Here is a 17,022-nt window from a genome sequence, read left to right on the forward strand (position 1 = left end):
TTGCCTATTTGATTTGGTCTGTTGGGCCTCATGTTATTGTGAATTTCGTTGTCCTTTTCTAGGATATTGTTTAGAATTCCTTGCAGTGCTGGTTTGGTGTTCATGAAATTTCTCAGGTGCTCTTTGTCGTGGAAGTATTTTATTTCCCCATCTATTTTGAAAGAGAGTTTTGCAGGATACAAAAGTCTAGGTTGGAGATTCTTTTCTTTTAGGACTTGGAATACCTCACTCCAGGCTCTCCTTGACCTAAGGGTTTGTGTTGAAAAGTCTGCTGTGATTCTAATGGGCTTCCCTTTGCATGTGATTTGTTTCTTTTCTCTTACTGCTTGTAGTATTTTGTTTTTCTGTTGGATTTCTGGGTTGCTATTCTTTTTTCAGTTTTTCAAAAAGAACATTTTTTTGAATGGCAACAGCTTATTATGTAATTCATAAAAAAGATTTTGAAAATGTGTTTAGTCATCATAATTTTAAGATATATATTGTATTTTATAACAAAATTACAATTCTATTGTCTAGACATATATACAGTCAGAAATTAGGTGCACAGGTAGATGCATAAATGCAAGAAAATAAAATTAAAAACTTTCTAAAATTGAGATTTTATATCTTTTGAAACTGTTATTTGTAATTAATAAAGGAAACATAAATTTAAGTGAATCGTGTTAGGTAAACATTCAGCATGATTTGCCTTTAGAATTTGTTTCATAAACAAATATTTTATATTTATATCTGAGACATATGCATAGATAAATGAGCACTGTTTCAATTTCAGATAATTATTGACTTTCTGCATCATACTTTTAACCTTTCTCCAACTGAACCATATTTCTTCATTTCTATATTAATTACTCCACTCCCAAATTAGCTTGCCACGTTCATAAATTACAATATCTTGGATAAAACTTGCATTTATGAAAAGAGTAGTTTTTATACAATATTTTAAATAAAATATGTTTAGAGGAATTAAATGTCTGTTTACATGAACTAATTGTTCAATATCAGTTCCTATTTTATCTTGGTAGTTCTTATATGACCTGTTAAATTTGGAGTCAACAAGTGCTCAGGTTGAGAAATTTATAATGTTTTAATACACTAACATTGCATCTTTCTTTTTTTTTAATCATCGTTGTTTATTGGTACTACTTAGGGATACAGTATAGTTCCATTCATCATTGGGATCTTGTACCTGTACATAGCAGGCCTTGGTTCTCATTTTTTCCTTATACCCCTGCCCACTCCCTCCACCCTTCCCTATTTACAAAAGCTTTGTTTCCATATTTTCATTTTCTCATATTTCTTCTTTTCTCTTATTTCCTTTCCCATATCCTTCCCACTTCCCCTACAACTTTAGCCCTTTTCTTCCTATTTCACACTATTAGACAATTTGGATCTTATTTACACTTGTAACTTTTCACATCAGAGAAACTATTGGTATTACACATGTGTGTCTCATTTATTTCACTTAACAGTATGGTCTCAACATGCACCTTTTTTCCTATGAATGACTCCAATTTCTCATTCTTTATGGCTGCCTAGTTCTCCATTTTATAGAAAAACCACATCTTCTTTATCCAGTCTCCAACTGATGGGCAATTGGGCTGTGTCCAAGTTTTAGCTATTACAAACTGTGCTGCTATAAGCATAGGTGTGCATATATCACTGTGTTATGATTCTTTTAATTCTTTTAGAAAGACATCCAGCACAGGGATGGCTCAGTTTAATGGAACCTCTAATCCTAGTTCCTTGAGGTATCTCCATATTGATTTCCGTAGTGGTTGCACCAGTCTGCACTCCCACCAACAATGGAGAAGGGTTCCTTTCTCCCCACAACCTCAACAACATTAGTTATTGGTTGATTTCTTGAAAGCAGCCATTCTTTGTGGGGTGAGGTGGAATCTCAGTGTTGTTTTCATCTGCATTTCTCAAATGACCAGTGATGTGAAATAATTTTTCATGTGCTTATTTGCTGTTTTTACTTCTTTGTCTGAGAAATGTCTGTTCATTTCAGATGCCCATTTTTTATATTTGGGGGGCCTGATTTTTTTTAGTTCTTTATATATTGTAGATAATAGTCCTTGGTCTGAGGAGCAGCTGGTAAAAATTTTTGTCCCACATAGTAGGTTGTCTCTTAGCTCTGGTACTGGTTTCCTTTGCAGTGCCAAAACTTCAATAAGATGAGATTGCAGTTGTTGATTCTTTCTGCTAGTTTCCATGCTACAGAGGATTTGTTCACAGCTTTCATTCAAATCTTGGATTTCCTTAGTATTTATAAAGGTTATTACTGAAATATTATTAGATTATAATATTTATTTAATATTTAAATATGTTTTAAAATTCTATATTTTGGATGACATAGAAAATAGCAGACATTGGGATTTTTAAAAATAGCTTAAAGAAATTGCTTAAAATCAAATAATATGCCATTTAAATTTATGACCACATATTAAAACTCCTAAGAATCATAATGAACCAGGATATGCCCACTGAACACTGTAGTAATTATCACCATTTGATGTTCTTATCTACAACTTTACCATCTTTCTATTTCACCCAGTAATTTTATGTTTTAAACAATTGAGGTATATATAAGTGTGTGTGTGTGTGTGTGTGTGTGTGTGTATATAAACAAAGTGAATGAACTTTTAACGTTTGTTTATTTAAATGTATACACTTAGTCTAAGTGACATCCCTGTCAATATATGGAAGAGGCCTTTACATCGACTTAGCCTATGCCTTCTAACAAGAACTGAATGCCATTCCTCTACCTGGCGTAACCCATTTCCACTCTCGGGTTTTCTGTCAAACTCTTCTAGAAATGTTTTTTTCCATTGTTGATTAGCTTCACTTTACCTCTCTATGTAATGCAATTGAGCAGTGTAGGACATTTTGCTTATTCTTCTCTTATTGGACGTATTGCCTTTTTCGATTTGTTTTGTTTGTATGGGGAAAGCTTTTACGAATATTTTTGTGTATGTCTTCATCTATCTATGATGTTGGGGAACGAACCTATGATCTAGTGTATGCCAGACCAGCCTTCTACTCTTGAGCTACTTAGCTGCATCCTATTTTTGGGATAGAATCTTGATAAATTTCCAAGGCTGGGCTCACACTTGTGGTCCTCTCACCTCATTCTTTCCTGCAGTAGATGACAGGTGTGTGCCACCATACTTGATTTATACAAGTCTTTTAAAGCACTGTAGAACTTTGCCTGGTCATCAGAGTAGGGTTGATGAATTATTTAATCATATAAATAATAAGTGCTCCTTTGTCTCCCAAATGGTTTGCTATTGATGTTGTTTTATTTTAAATATAGGCTATTATTTTATATTCTGATTCCAAGACACAGTTTTAAAAGGATAGATCTTCAATTTTCTATTCGATAGATATTTTTGTTACTCAGTAGTTATTATTATAAAGCAACTAAATTTCATTGTAATAGTTAAATTTTCCTCCAAAAATGTATGACTGAGTTTGGAGAATAACTGAGTATTTTCTTTTCTTTTTTTGTTTTGTTTTGTGGGTTTTTTTGAGACAGGGTCTCACTATATAGTTGAGACTGACCTGGAGCTCATATGTAGCTCAGGCTGGTCTCAAACTCACAGTGATCCTCCTGCCTCAGCCTCCCAAGAGCTGTGATTATAGGCATGCACCACCGAGTATTTTCTTACTCAATGAATTTATTTTTTTGCAGCACATATGGGAAAGATAGAATTTTAACCAAATAACATTTAAAATGATAAATTAAATTGTAATGAGGTTATTCTCATCTGAATTATTGAGGTTTTAGTATGTAAAAAGTTTTTCAGCCAAGAATCTTAATTTTTGATGGAAAAAAAACCAAATTCTTGTGAACAAGCAATCACAGATAATGAGGGAAGCAGAGATGGTGTTTGATAGAGTCAAAAAAGTTGTGGGAAAAATACAGAAGAACAGAGTGAAATATTCACCAGTTTCTTTTGTGGTTCTGGTTGAAAAGTAGTAGGAATTATGAAAACAAGAAATCTCTGTGAGAAAATCATTGGTATTTAATTCTAAAACTAAAAAGTTTTGATATAACTTAAAGTTTGCTAGAAAATAAAGGTAGATAGACAAATAGAAGCATGCAAATATTTGGAAGGTGAGTGACACGATCTTCCTTAAAATATGAAATTAAGTTTTGGATAAGGAACTGTACTGGAACACAATTATTGATAACAATATTGAGTAACGTGGAGGTTTAGTCATTGGATATTAGGCCCATAATAAACTTTGGTAGAATTCAGTCAAACTGAACAACAGTGATGGTAATTAATACAGAGCACAGAGGTAATGGCTAAAGGCTCATGATAAATTTAAGGCCCAGATATCCTTTATTTCTGTGCTTGAGGAAAAGATATGGCATAGGGTGGACTTGTGCTATGAATGAAGATAAATCCATTGATCTGAGGATTGCATTGATATAGAGGATTAAGCAGATTCATATTTATAATTTTTAGGTAAAAGTTGCACTTGTATGGAGTAAATATTACATATTATTTGACATTTGGAAAAAGAAAGAAGAAGAAAAGTTTAAACATTGCTATAAATTTTTTATTTGTTTGTTTGTTTTAGTTTTGAGACAGAGTCTCACTGTGTTACTTTGGGCTGGCCTCGAACTCATTCTGTAGCCCAGGGAGGTCTTGAAGTCACGGTGATCCTCGAGTGCTGTGCTTATATGTGTGTGCCAATGCCTATGCCTCCTGATACATTGCTATAAATGTACTCATGGTACCAAAAAGACTTTGCTTTCTAAAAACAATTACTTTATATCCCAAGTATATGGAAAAAAATTGTAGCTCATAACATGTTTGCTTTGAGGCTATTAGAAATAGGTAAACACATATAGCTGTCTGTAGTTTACTACATGTCTGTATTGAGCTCAGCACTTCCTGTTTTATCCTTCGTCATTTATGGAGTAACTCCAACAGAGTATTTCATTTAAAGTCTGCAGTGTTAAAGATACAGAAGTTGACTTAGACAAGGTGATTAGTTCATCAATCTCACACAGTATTTTGACAATAGTGCGAGTCTCTTCCTGAGGTTCCAATATTTCATTTTGTAAGTAAAGTAAAAGTGCAAATTATAAGTTAATTATATATTAATAGAAGAACAGCTAGGTTAAAAGAATACTATTCAGCCACAATAATTATTGTGTTTTTTTTTTTTTTCAGATCTTCATTTAATTCCTTTCTCCTTGAGTCTGCTTCATCCTTAAGACTTTCTTTGGTCAATAATGTTGTTCAAATGACCTCGGGTTTTGTAGCCAAGGACACAAGAAGCGGGCACCCAGCTTAGTGTCTAAATGTAGTACTCTCCTATGTGTACCATACCATGCAGCACTCAGGACAAAAGGTCAGGGAGAGAGGGAAAGAGAAAAACAAGTGAAGAAAGGGAGAGGAAAGTGAAGAGAGAAGGAGGAGATGGAAATGGAGGAGAGGGATAGAGGGAGGGGGAGGAGAAGGAGAGGAGAATAGGAGGGGAGGGAGGAGTGAAGGAAAGGGTAGGGAGCCTGGGAAGGGGGGTCAGAGAGAGGGAGAGAGAGAGAGAGAGAGAGAGACAGACAGACAGACAGACAGAGAAGCAGACAGGTAGAGAAACAGAGGGCCAAGAAATCAAGACATCCAGGTGAAACCAGCAGAGAAAATGCCCAAGCAGTGTGTCACACCGTGAGAAACAACCTATTCATCCATGTAGAGATCAAAGTCTGGAACTGCTATTGGTCACTGAAAAGGTCGCTTTTTAAAAGATTTGAATTTTTCATAAAATGACATTAAAAGTTACTTTTTTGGGGGGGGTACTGGGGATTGAACTCTGGTCCTTGCGCTTGCAAGGCAGGCCACGAACCGCTGAGCTAAATCCCCAGTTTAAGTTACATATTTTTTAAAAAATGATATCATTTTCTGTTTTGCTATGTCCTCTTCTCTTCCACATGTATGTTTTTTCGTTAGATATAACCAATTAAATATAATTTAGGGAGTCAATGAAGCATAAGAGATATTTTATCCCATCTTTAGTTCCATAGAGTTGAGTGTATGAAATGAAATTATTACATATTTGCTATGAGAAATTTACAATTTTGTAGCAAAATCAAAATATGAGATTTTAGCATGTTTTTCTATGTATACGTGTATATGTATATGGCTTTGAGAGAAAAACATGGAAAATTTTATGACAAACTGAAATCATAAGTGGCTTAGCAATGGTTCTAAGTTTTGAGAAGTGTAGCACCAGACCTTTTGTCATTGTGTTATCCTCCTAGGGTCACTTGCACACTCATACAGCGCATTTCCTCACTTTGTACAGGTTAGTTGCCATCAAGAGATATGGACAACACAAGATGTAGGAGGCCTTTTTAAATATGTAGAATATTATTTAATTATTTAATTGTGTATTCTGTACTTTTACGTGACTGGCAATATAACATTTATTTACATGTGAGGAATGTGTTACAATACAATGATTTGACATCTAGGAATGTGCTAGAAATTTTTCAACTCCATTATAATTTTATTAGACTAAGGGTGGTGGTTTAGCTCAGCGGCACTGTTGCCTGCCTTGCAAGCACAAGGTCCTGACTTTGATCCCAAGTACTGCAAAAAAGAAAAAAATAATAATTTTATGAGAATATTATCATGTAGACAAGCTGTTCTTGTCCAATACCTTGTTACATAGCACATGATTCTATAATAATTATTTGAAAAATGTTATAGAAAATTTTGTGTATGTACAACTTTAAGCATTTTGAATACCTTAGTCTTCTACTCTGTTCAAATTATACATGATAATCTAGTTTTAATGAAGATTTTTAAGAACCTCCATTTGACTTTGTGCTATCATTTTGTTTTACAGATGTATGAAAAGTAGAAAAAAAACTGCACAGAAATATTTTAATATGAATAAATTAAAAAGAATACAGAGAAACCAGGAGTCATCTTTCATTATATCATTATAGACTGAATGAATTATGTTGTATTCATTATTTACTCATTTGGTATGAGCTTGAAAAATATTAAATGATTAAAATAATGAAAATGAGTTCAAATGCTTCTCATAACGAAAAGTAATTATTTAGAGCACTTATAAAATGTAATATTTATTAAGAGCTGGGAATATCACCTATGTGACTTTTTGGATATTGAACATGCTTAGCATATGTTTTAAAATAATTGCTTGAAAATCTTTCAAAATGAATAAGTGACAGAATAGTGCTGAAATTTATATCTCTTTGGTGAAGTGACTAAAATGCATAACAATCTTTTAATTATCCAGATTATTAAAATAATGTCTATCATTGTGTTTGGAAATTAGTACACAAGAAGAGTTCCTTAGTAATGACAAACATTTAAAATATATTTAGTTAATTGTCATATTAATTCACTAGAAAAAAGCAAAGGAAAAGGAAATTTTATTGCTTTTAACCTGGTAAATTATTTATTTTATAGTCATATTTTAGTTAATGTAGGCACACATAAAAACTGCTTATATTATTAATATTTACAAATTTTCCCTCCCTGTTCTTCTCTATCTGTATCAATTCTGTCTTTCTCTCCTTTTCTGAGTGTTTGTTCTTGTGCGTATAGCATACGTGTGTTCATCAGGTATCTGTCTTTTTTTTTTTTTTTCTGGTATGGGGGATTGAACTCAGACCTTGCGCTTACCAGGCAGGTGGTGGTACAACTGAGCTAAATCCCCGGCTATCAGGTGTCTGTACTAAACGAGCCACCAAATTTTAAATACTAAAACTTCACATTAATTCAGTTAACTGAGATTAACCAGTTCTTCATAAAATTTGAACTATACTGTTAACTATTTTCACAGATAAGTTGGGAGCATGCTATCTCGCATTTTCTGTTTATATTCATATAGAACTTCTATAAATGTAAAAATCTGTTGTTTTATTTCCTTGAGTAAACCCAGTCTAGCTCTATCTGCATCATATGAAATCAATTATTCTAAATATTTGAGTTCATAATGAACAACAAATTAAATTGAAGTCAATTCAAGAGAGCTGAAACATAAAATATGATAATTCTTTGCTTCTTAATATGATTTGGGAGAAAGATGCCAATTAGAGAGAAAAATGTATTTAGAAATAGAAAAAAGAAAAAGGACTAAATTTTTAAATAGGAAGTGGGTGAAATATTAACTCTAGTAAGAGTTGCAAGGCACTTAGAACATGTCTGGTACCCATAAACATTTATATGCTTCATGAAAAACAAATTATGTAAATTCCATAACAATGAGTACATTACTATAAAATAAAATGACTAGGAAAGTTACTCTTGCAAGTATATGATATTTATATTAATGCAGAGTCTCAACATATATAAAGGATTACATAATTTGTACATGAGATAATGTAGAGTATATTAAGTCAGATAATTCCTTTTGTAAAAGTTTACTTTAAAAATTGTTGAGCCTTGCTTAGAATTCACTGATCTGTGATCGTCGTTTCATTTGAAATTTGATCGAAGTATGTTAAGTAAACTTGATCTGTGCAAAGACTACTGTTTGGATTATGAAACAAAAATCCAATAGCAAGATAAAGAATATTAGGGAGTGGACTAAGCTCCTGAATTTAGATACTTTTAACTATAATTGACTGTATAATAATTATAGTAACAGCTTTGAAATTAGAGCACTGAGAAAATTATAGACCATCAGCTGGAAAAACCTCATTCCGTTACCATTGTAGTGTTGCTTGAACACTTTGTCTTATGATTTTGAATCACATCAGAGGAATTATGCATGGAGGCACTGATAACGTGTAAAAATTCCCAAGTGCAAAGCCTTGCATTCAATGATCATACTGGGTTTCTAATGTACACAAACACACTCTGTGTTTGGAGTGTGGAGGTGGCCTGCTTGGCTCTTGTGATAAATGCTCTGATTTTGCGTGTCATTGCATCTCATTTCAAATACTGGCAGGATGCAGTAATTTGATAATAAATGAAAACATCTTAACGCACACAGTTGAATGCAAACAACAATTGATAATGCCCCATATTTATTTCATGTTGCTCCATTTATTGTCCCACTTGTAATCCGGGAGAGAGTAAACTAATGATCCTTGGCCAGACAAACCAGCATAACCTCTAAAATATTATGAGCCTTTAATCAGATGAGAATTTTATTTAAACGTTAGTGTTTCTAACAAAAAATTCTCTTTAAAACACGTTTCCTTGCTAAATTAGAGCAAAACCTTTGAAAATAATAAGTCAAAAGTGAATTTACCCACACCATAGATCTGACGCAAATTTTATTATGAACGACTTTCAGCCTAACTAGTGTCTGAAATATGCTTCCAGCAGCACATAACAGATGCAGTCGTGGAGAGGAGAGCAAACCAACATTTCTCTAAGATGCAAAGTTATGGAAATGGAATGCCATAAAACAAGACACTTGAGTCAGTATAAATGATGAATTTGAAATATTAACCTAAATCGCAGTTCTTATGTTCTGTCACAGGCTGTATTCTGTCTTACAAAAACATTCCTTCTCCTGCTCTTGTACACGGAACCAATTTGAATAAAAACTCCTTGCGCTTAATCGAGCAGCTAATTATATGAAAATGGTTGTCTGTCAGGAACAGGCTGTTTTCAAAATAAATAAAGGTTTAGTGAATTTGTCTATTTTTTTCACTATAGTTTCTATGTAGACAATTCTATAATTGCTACTCTTCTTACATATTCAAAATCCACTCATTTTGTTCTGTGAATGTAAAAAAAAATTTCACTTATATTTGACTACATTATAATTAATGAATTATAAAATTTTTTACATACAAAATATTCAGATCAAAATACACGTTTTCAAAGAAACATCCTTTGGGTACTGAGGAGTACTATTGTCATTCTTAATTTTCTGAGTTTGCCTCTGTAGAGGATTACAGACCCATAAAAAAACCTAAGGTTTATCCCAGAACATAAATAAAACAAAAAATAAGTCTATATTTTTTATAACTCTTGGACTTATGGGGACTACTTATTGGACTTCAGTTATTGTTAACAGAAATTAAGGTCATATATCTGAGAGTTTCGTAAACTTATTTTAATTTTTTCCACCTAGTATATGTTACATGATATTCTTATTCCGAGTTGAAAATTAAGAAAATTGTTTCTTCTACTATACATCACACTACAAACTCATATATATGATTCTAAAGTTTGAAGAATTTTACCTTTTTTTACCATAGTGTTTAGTCTTCTGTACTCTCTAGTTTCATACATCAGTACTGCTTTATAAATACTAGCATAGTGACTTGACATATAAATAGGAAACTACTTTTACTTTCTTATATACATAATATACTTTGCCCTATGTCTATATTCTATCCCTTTATGCAGGCTGACAAACAGACTTTCTAAGTCATATGGCAATGTTCAAATCCTAGGGCAATAGGAGCTCACAACGTAACCAGTGATTACCAGACATGAGAGGGGCATGGTTATCAGAGTCCAGAGAACTCTTAAGTAAAATCAAAAATACTTTAAAAGAAATAGATCTCTGACATTGTTCCATTGATCCTAAAAGTGAAACATATCGGAAACATTTTGAAGCATCATTCAATTTTTATATGGGGGAAAGAGAAAAGTTTACTATTTATTGTGAATGGAAACCTGACATGGGAAACGATAATTATTTATGTTGACCAGAGTTATACACAAACATAATTGAACCAAAGCAGTCTGCGCAAAATTAGTATGCGTGAGCTACACAAAGATTTTTGTAATTCCACAGGGAACTTCAGCTCTATGTGGGAGCCCATCGTGGCTCTCTGGCGTTTGACACTTGAAAGGAAACTTCTTCCTTTACAATGAAGGCATTGATAAAGGCTATATAACATTTGTTACCTTTCAAGGACTCTGTTTGATAAGCTTATCTGTTACCCTGAGGCGGGAGGAACTCAAAGAGCTAGCCAAAGGTTTGGTATCTGTAGAAATCAGGAATTCCTGTTTTTGCATAAGAAATGAAGGAGATGGTCGCTTGATGCTTCCTGTTAATGTGCCTTTAAGAAAAGCTGTTTCTGTAGAAATAAACTAGACTTCGCTTGGTCTTCACTCAGGTGTGAGTGTTCTTTCCTTTCTTAATCCTCACTCCCCAACTCAGGTACGTTCGTGTTGTGACGGCTGGGCCGCCACAGCTCTAAATATCCCTATTCCTAAACCTGTAGCTGTAATGTGAAGTTCCCTAAACTCATTCATAGATGAAGAAAGTGTTCACACTTTCATACAGATAAACTCCAGCACTGTCCTGGCATGGTTTAACTGTAGATGATGTAGTGTAACAGCCTTGCTCAGAATGATATGAATCGATTTAGTGTAATAAAACCAGCTAGTGAGCAGACATGTTCAAAATTAATCTAGTGGGCTTTTTTTTTTTTTTTTTGGTCTGAAAGTAAAGTTAGAGGGTACGTATCTATGACTGAAAATAAAGACATAGTCAAAAGCTTTGCTTAGGGGAAAAATAAAACTGCAAAATAGTGATGAGTATACATACATACACACACACACACACACACACACTTTTTCAATGAGATACAAAAATGAGGATATTTGTGAATACTAAAACATTTACATGGTTTCCACTGAAGAGGAGGCTACTAGTAATGCAGTAAGACACTTCATTCTGTAAAAGTTTTCATTATGTATTCTAGCCTTTTTCTGTCTCAGCATTACAAAGATGGAAGCAAGAGGAAGTTAGTGTTTTAAACAACCAAGTGATATTTAATACAGAAAAGCCTGTATCCCTTGGGAATATATCACCTACAAGGTATCAGATGTAGTCTTTGCTTTTCTTTGACTATGAAGGGCTAGTCTTCGGCCCTGGTTGGAATAGACACTGCTGATTTGGTTGTGGCTTGGGATTGTTCAACAAAGATTTGTGTGTTAGACACTTGCTTCTTGGTGTGGTGAGGCTGAGAGGTGGTGAGCTTGAGTCCTGAGGCATGGCCCAGTCACTCGGGCGTCCAGGCTCAGAACAGATCATCTACTTCCTGTGAGTTGTTCTGAAGCAGTGATTGAGGACCACGGATCCCGCTCGGCCTTCCTGTCCTGCCATGGGGGGTTTTCTGAGTACACTTTCACAAGTGTGATGCGGTCTGCATGAAGTTTTCATCAGATGTCACACAGTTGGCGACACAGAAAGAAATAACAGAAATTGCCAAGAAGTCAAAAAGTTTGACGTTTGACAAGGAGTAGGTATAAGGATTGCTGCATGATGTATATTTTCCCCCAGATTTTTCAAGCATGTATTTGCTGATAAATGAATTATTAATAAAATTATATAAGTTCATAAACACTTATGACAGTCATATAGCTTATTTTAATAATAAGTACTCATGCTCTATGCTTATATACACTATCTACATTATTTTCTGGCATATGAAATGTACATATACTACTTTGCTACTATTAATGTATTAGATATATCAACTCTTTAATGTTAAATAATATATGTATTTTTGTATGAATATTTGTAGTTGCAATGACTGATTGAAAGAGCTGGAGAATATTTTCTTTTTCCCAGTAATAGATAAAATAACCCTATGTAATATCGAATTCACACACTAGATTTCAAATAACTGCTGAATTTCTGTATAATATATGAACGCTGTGTTTGTATTTTAGTAATATAATTATTTTAATAATAAATGGAACACATCCTTTCACTTTAATTTTGTTTTATTCATTAGTAAGGATCAAATGAAAAAGGAAGAATTGTAGCATTGTATTTGGCACTTGAATCTATAAGGTGCAGAACTTCCAAAAATTGGCTCTTGGGGATTATGAAACTTAAAAGGAAAGGAAAAAGAACATTCTTAAATCTAGTGAGAAGGATGACAGAAAGGCAAATTTTACCTCTCAATAAAACTAAAATAAGTTTGTTTGGAAATGGAGTTTGCAAAGAGTTCGTTGATTCTATTTATTATTTGTAAAAAATTTATAAATTTGTCTATATTATTTTTCCCCTTTGTGTCTCTCATAAAAATTTTTTAAAAATTGTTTTGGTTAATAGATTGTTTATGCTATTTCTTTTAAATTTGTGGAGGACTCTATATATTGGTGTCAACATTCAAATATATATTTTTTATTTCATGTAGAATTGGACATAAGTTTTGCTTAAATATTCAAACAAAATTACAGCTATCTTTAAAATCATTGACTGAAAATAGTAGTTTTGAATAGTGTTGATTACATACCTAGATTTAAAAATTGATCCAAACATTTAAATAATGCTTTTTAAATTTATTTCTTAACATGGTACTTTATATATAATCTGCTTGACTGTTCTTATCTTATTAGTAATATAATTTTCTTTACCACTGTGGCCAAGTAAGGAAGCTAAGTTCAGCACACATTTATTAATACTTTATATGTCACTGGCACTGTGCTACACACTGTTCTGAACTATGAGTACTCAAAAATCAGAAGCATAATTTTTCCATTACAGGAAATATTTGAAATAATAGGATAACCTAAGGAAAATAATGTAGAAAAAGAAAAGCGCCTAGTCTCCATCTGAATTCTACGGGCAAGCTCATGGGTATATAAGCACGTGAAACTGCTCAGGAATAGTGAGCAAATCACTGCTCTTCTATCAAAATGAATTTAAGAGAACAGAATCACAAGGTATCAGAATTGATACTGCAATGAACAATGTTCTTGAAGAAAATTTCCTTTCCTTAGAAGGACAGGAATGCTAATCAGTTATAATGAAATTAAGACCTAATTGTCAAATGACTAAAGCTTTTTTTCTGAACCTCAAAATGAAAAACTAAATGCTCCACACACATAAATTGAGAAGGCATATAAAGAAATAAATTTTTGCCTTTTATGAAAATAGAATCAGAATACTATCATCATTTCTCTGTGCAACATTGATAGCTAATAGTGAGAAACACAAAATACATAAAAGACAAAAAAGGGCCAGGGATTTAGCGCAGTGGTTCTGCCACCTGCCTCACAAGCACAAGCACCCGAGTTCGATCCCTGATACCAAAAAAAAAAGGACAAAAAAAGGACAAGAAAAGGGAAAAGAAATGTGCAAGGCCTACACATGTCAGTGAAAATATGCATCTGTTGAATCCTTGGTTATTATGTTGATGAGTAAATCGACAGTATTTGAATAAACACTCCTTAAAATAAAAATCTTCCAAATGATTTCAATATATTTTTATAACTGTCTCAATACTGTAAGTTCTAAACATGACACGATATTTTGCACTGGAATAGACTTTTCATCCTATATGTAAATAAACTGATATAACAATGTGTTGATTAATTTCAATCAATGTAGAGAATAAATGCTTTATATACCAAATACTACAGTGATTAACTCTTACTGAAAACGTTTCTTTTTTGTTGAAAAAACCCAAAACCTAGAACTAAGAAATTTGGCACATTTACTAGATTATTTTTTTAATTAATTGTATTGATAAATTTAAAGTATAAAATATAATAGCATGCATTGTTGGAAATTTGTATCTTTACATAATTAATCTTGGTTCTTATTTTCCCCCCATTCCCCTGCCTTCCCTTTAACCCCTCCTTCCCTTTCTGCAAAGACTTTGTTTCCATTATTTTTCATTTTCTCATGTTAATTCCATTTCCTTCTTTCCTTTCCCCTACCCCTCCCATTTTCTCTTCCCCTTTGTCCCTTTTCTTCTTATTTCACATTATCTATTATACCTAAATTCTTAAAAGCAACAGAAAAACTAGGACCGGGGATTTAGCTCAGTGGTTTGGTGTCCTGCCTTCTAAGTGCAACGACGCGAGTTCAATCCCCAGTACAAAAAAAAAAAAAAAAAAAAAGGGCAACAGAAAAACTAAAGGCATATATGACACACTTCAGCTTTATTCAAAAGGTTAAATCTTTATTCCCACATTTAATGTAGATACTTCTCCTAGAGGAAATATTAAGAAGAAAGGTGGACACTGTTTTCTAGGACATAATTATCTTTTTGATAACCTCTACAATGTAAAATTATCAATAGTTATTTAAACTTTGTTTTTAATTCTATATCTTTATTTTTTAAAATTCTAATTTAAATTCTTTTAAATACTAATCCTCACTTAAATACTATATATCTGATAAAAACACTAAGTATTTTAAATCAGAAAAATGACACCAGATTCTTAACTGAAAATTTTTGTTTTAATTATTTTGCTCATAATTTCTTCCACAGCAATATATCTAGAGACTGCAAGTCAGCCACTGTCAGTAGAATACCTTTGTGAATAAGAAAAATACAGAATATATTAGCACTATTTCATAGCAATTAAGTGTGGAAACAAAATAACCAAAGCAAGTCCATTATGTAATCACATTTCCATTCAGTTTATTTATATTGAGAAAAGACATCAGATCCTTCATAAGGAAATGAAGATAGAGAAAGAGGTATGGATTGATAAAATGTCATATTAGAGTGTAATTTTGTTTAATAATGGACTCTTTCAGATACCCTCATTAAAAATTAAAATCATTGGCTGAGTGTTGAATAGTATTGCCTGCATCAATGTCAGCGGACAATACAGGAAATTATCAGTTGATGTTATAAGTGTAAGGAAACGTGTTCTAAAATGTCATTTGTGATGCCGTGCACAGTGAGATTGGTGGATAAGAAACTAATAAGAGAAAGAAAAATATAATTAAACTATGCCAATCTTTCAGGAGATAAAGTGAGTTGTTTTCTTGTTGTTGTTGTTATTTCTTTCTTCTTTCTTTCTTTCTTTTTTTTTTTTTTTTTTTTTTTTTTTTAACTGAGGACGGAACTCGGGACCTTCTGCTTCCGGGAATGCAGGTAGGCAGTGGAACCGCTGAGCTACATCCCCCGCGATAAAGTGAGTTCTTGATGTGGGGCAAAATGCAGAGAAATAACCAAAACCCCAGTGAACCTCAAACATATCCGTTGAGACTGACTAAAAATGCCTCTTCAGCATATCTGGTTGGTTGTCTTATAAATTACAACCCAGTTAGTGCACATTATTTTTGAGAGTAACAATAAAAATAATTAGAAAAAGAAATCACAGTTTGACCTATGCCCTTAAAAGTGAAAGAATTTCATGAAAATCAATGATTTTACTAGCATTTATTTATCGATGCATCAAAGTCAGCACTATTTTACTTTTGAAACTATTTACCAAAATGTTCCTGTGTGTAGTAAAATTCCATACATCTTTCTTACAAGCAGCTCAGTTGGTGCTGAAAAATAGCCATCATTAGGTCATGATTATTTACACATTGCCACTATTGTTAATGATGTGTTTGCGACTACCTTGCAAACTGTAATCATAGATTTTAATTTCTTTGGAGAACTATGCCCTTCTGTGTTGTTTCAAGTTGACTACAAAAAAGATTTACATAACAGCACAGCAAATCCATGTGGGTTATAATTCAAGAATTATAAACTACCAATGGTTTTCCCAGAACAGAAGCAAATCATAAAGAAAAAAGAAAGTTCAGAAAGACCCAATATTTTGTTCTTAAATATTCATTATCATTAAATATTCCTCATTGCATTAAAAATAATTCAACAGAATGCCAATATGACGTTTTCAATATTTTATTAATCTTTCCTTTTCTCTGATTTCTTCTCTCTTTGAAGATAAAAGGGATATTTTAATTAGAATGCAATGGGAATAAATTTAAAATTAGCATAAGTTGGTGTTCAATAAATGCAGTTTTAATTATAACCTTTTCCTGTTTGTTTCAAAGATGCAGGGGGAAAAACACATCAGAGGCCAAATAAATATTTCTTAACATATTATATTTAATGATATTCTGCCTGGAACTTCATTGTGAAGTGTGCATGTCTAAGTTTCAATTTTAAAAGCCTGATTATTTTTCTAAATGGGAGAAAGTCAAACCATATAGAGAAGCCACTTCATTTCTTTTCATGGACCAGGGAGAGTGCTTCTCTGCCTCTGCATTTGCAGAATTGCTCTAGAAAAATACTTTCCTTTAGAGGCAGTCCATCAATGTTTCAAGCACATTTCTTGGTAG

This window comes from Fukomys damarensis, unplaced genomic scaffold, assembly GCF_012274545.1.
Source record: "Fukomys damarensis isolate Sample0158 unplaced genomic scaffold, DMR_v1.0_HiC HiC_scaffold_38, whole genome shotgun sequence".
In the NCBI taxonomy this organism is placed as follows: Eukaryota; Metazoa; Chordata; class Mammalia; order Rodentia; family Bathyergidae; genus Fukomys; species Fukomys damarensis.